The sequence below is a fragment of the Pleurodeles waltl genome, chromosome 8 (assembly GCF_031143425.1).
Source record: "Pleurodeles waltl isolate 20211129_DDA chromosome 8, aPleWal1.hap1.20221129, whole genome shotgun sequence".
Taxonomy (NCBI): domain Eukaryota; kingdom Metazoa; phylum Chordata; class Amphibia; order Caudata; family Salamandridae; genus Pleurodeles; species Pleurodeles waltl.
In genome coordinates this window covers 1,520,000,317-1,520,003,504 of record NC_090447.1, presented here as the reverse complement: position 1 = coordinate 1,520,003,504, position 3,188 = coordinate 1,520,000,317, and the positions used below count along the sequence as shown (strand labels likewise).

The 3,188-nt window shown below is 43.8% G+C and overlaps 1 pseudogene; it reads left to right on the top strand.

Moving 5' to 3' along the window:
* The first annotated feature begins 869 nt into the window (after positions 1 to 869).
* Positions 870 to 1,910, top strand: LOC138249619 (zinc finger protein 568-like; annotated as a pseudogene).
* The last annotated feature ends 1,278 nt before the right edge of the window (positions 1,911 to 3,188 follow it).

The following is a 3,188-nucleotide window of genomic DNA, read 5'->3' as shown; positions in this document are numbered from 1 at the left end:
TGGCAGTTAGCAGATGTAGGGCAGAGACCCAGGAACTCAATGTGTATTGGTTGCCACCTCCACAGCAGGAGTGGCAGCAACCTGAATGCATTCACAATGTTGTGCCCACCTGGACATCATTCACCTGTCAAAAGTCTTCTGATCCCATCTACTCAAGTGAATAAAGTCTGAAACATACCACACACAGCACTGAGTGTACCGTGCATAATGCAGTGGGTGGACTGGAGGTAGGTTGGGCAAGGACTTCAGTTACTGGGCACTCCACATATTTTACTGGTGAGAGTTCGAAAGTACATCTTCTCCGGGAATGCTGCTAAAAAGGTCACCACCCCTCAGATCACAATTCAGCTAAGTGTCATTCTGCTCACAACCTGGCACGTAGACGCTGTACCCACACTCAGCTATTGAAAGCAGCACTCTGGATGCACCACCTGACCTGCACAACCTTGAGATCAACATAAAAAACATATAGCACCTCCTGTGGACTCAAATATTGTTGTATTCACTGCAGTAAAAATAAATTGCAGAGCAGATCTGAAAACGTGGAATATGGACATGTTCCACATATTCCACTGGTAGGATTTATGGGAACATTGTTTACAACACATAATGGCTATAACACTCCCTCTCCCTCCAGACACCCCTAAGAGCCCATACTCCTCACCCACTCCTTCCTTTTCTGGCCACCCCACGAACCTCATAACGTCTGCCTGCTCTCCCAACCCAGCAATCACTACACCTCTTTCCAGAGTTTAGTTCTGCACCATCAAAATGCAGGTCTGTACTGTCATCCTCTCCCTTTAGCATGAACTCCAATAACTGTTGTAATAATGCAGTTGTGTGATTTTTATTTTATAAAACAAAAATCCATGCATGATATTTACTTTTCTTTTCATCCTTCAGAGCACAAATCAGAGACAGGATGTTTGATTGAGAAAGAGTCCAATACATGCTCATTAAAAAGAGTCTACAAGAGTGAGAGAAACTACACCTGTACTGAGTGTGAGAAGAGATTTAACAGGAAGGAACTTCTTCTGGCACATCAAAGAATCCACACTGAACTAAAACTGAAGCCTTACCTCTGCACCGAGTGTGGAAAAAGCTTTACTGAAATGTCAAGTCTTCTTTGGCACCAAAGGTTTCATACAGGAGGGAAGCCTTTTCACTGTTCTGTGTGTTTGAAGAGCTTTACTCGAAGGCAAAGTCTTCTAAGGCACGAGATTATCCACACAGGGGAGAAGCCATATCATTGCCATGAGTGCCAGAAGAGCTTTAATTTAAAGCAAAACCTTCTATCGCACCAAAGAACACATACTGGAGAGAAGCCCTATCAGTGTTCAGAGTGTGAGAAAAGCTTTGCTTACAGGGACGCTCTTTTAAACCATCAAAAAACACACACAGGAGAAAGGCCCTATCAGTGCACGGACTGTGTGAAAAGCTTTAGTCAACTGTCAAACTTTTTAGTACATCAAAAAACACACACTGGAATGAGGCCTTATCAGTGCACAGAGTGTGAGAAAACCTTTGCTTATAAGCGAAATCTTCAAAGGCACCGAAGAACACACACTGGAGAGAAGCCGTATCACTGCACTGAATGTGAGAAAAGCTTTACTCTTAGGAAAAGTCTTGTAAACCATCAACGAATACACACAGAGAGAAGCCCTATCAGTGCACAAAGTGTGACAAATGCTTTACTCAAAAGCAACCTCTCCTAGAGCACCAGAGGACACACGTGAGAAAGGCTTTATCATTGGTATGTGGAGAAAGCTTTACCCAAATGTACCCCTTTTAAAACATCAACGAAGACACCTTAATGGAGGACCTACCATTACTTTGTGTGTGAGAAAAACTTCACTTACAGGAAAGTTGTTTTAAACCATCAAAAACACACAGGAGAAAGGCCCTATCAGTTCACCGACTGTGTGAAAAGCTTTACTTGAATGTCTGTTTTTCTAGTAATCAAACTCCTCAACCCTGTGCTTTAGGCAGTTGTACTCTATTCCCATCTGCTCCCCAAAACCCTAGCTGCTCTATCTTACCTCCAACCCTCACCTCAGTATCTCCTGTCTTGTGGCAGGAGTATCCTACTTCTACCTCACCCCAACCAATCCACCCCTGGTCTCCACAGTTTGCTCCCCCAGCTGACACTGAATAGAACATCCTTTCTTACCCTAACCCAACAATCATGGCAGCTCTCTCTTAACCTCCACCTGGACCCTAAATAAATGTATCCTCAAACTACTTTTCCTAATTCCCACCTTTATTTGAACACTCCTGCTGTTCTAGCAGGTCACGTCACCACCCAAATGACACCAAGTAATCCATCCTCTGGTTGCTGCCTCTACCCAATCCCAACTAACCCATTTCTGTATATACTGCTCTAATGCCTACCCTAACTAAAATCCATATGCAGTGTGACCCTCTGCACGTTGTTTAGCATGGGTCTGCCATACCACAAGCAGTTGTCCAGCACAGGAGTGTCTTCTGCATGGCCGGCTTCGGTGAGTGCGGGGTAGTGGAGGTGGATGGGTGAGGGTGGGAGTGGTGCTGCTGCTATCAAGTGGCTGCCTGCAGTAATCTGCAGCTTCACTACCTCCAGGAAGCAGATGTGCATTCAAGACCAGTCGTCCCTGTTCTACGTGCAAGGTTAAGTTGTGTATGGCCCCTTGCTGGTGTAAGAGTTCCTCCTTTGTGGCATGGTCTCCCTCTGGCACACATACCAGCCACTGTTGGGCTGCCAAGGTGTCCCATCTTTGTTGTATTCAGTATTACGCAGACGCTGGTTCATTTGGGCTTATTTACTCAAAACAAGAAAATATATTGAAGAGGCAGTTCTAAAAAATGCCAGGACTGGAATTTGTAGCTCAACAAGGTTGCAAGCAGTGGTTTTATTTACTATAGGGTGAAGTGGTAGCAGGACTCTGTAAATATAAAGCACAAACTAGTTTTCATAATTTGCAACATAAATTATTGTAAGGTGCTACAAGTAACAGTGGTGCAGTGCTCGGGTGGCTAAAAGTGAAAATACTATTACACAATGAAAACACACTTAAAAAAGGAGAGCCTCAATGTCTGCACACTCTTTTTAAGGTAAAAACAAATTATAGAAATTGTTGCTTGCGGATCAGTTAATCTTTTATCCAGAAAGATTTAAGGTAAAAGTCCAAAGAGCAAAATGTGTCGAGGTT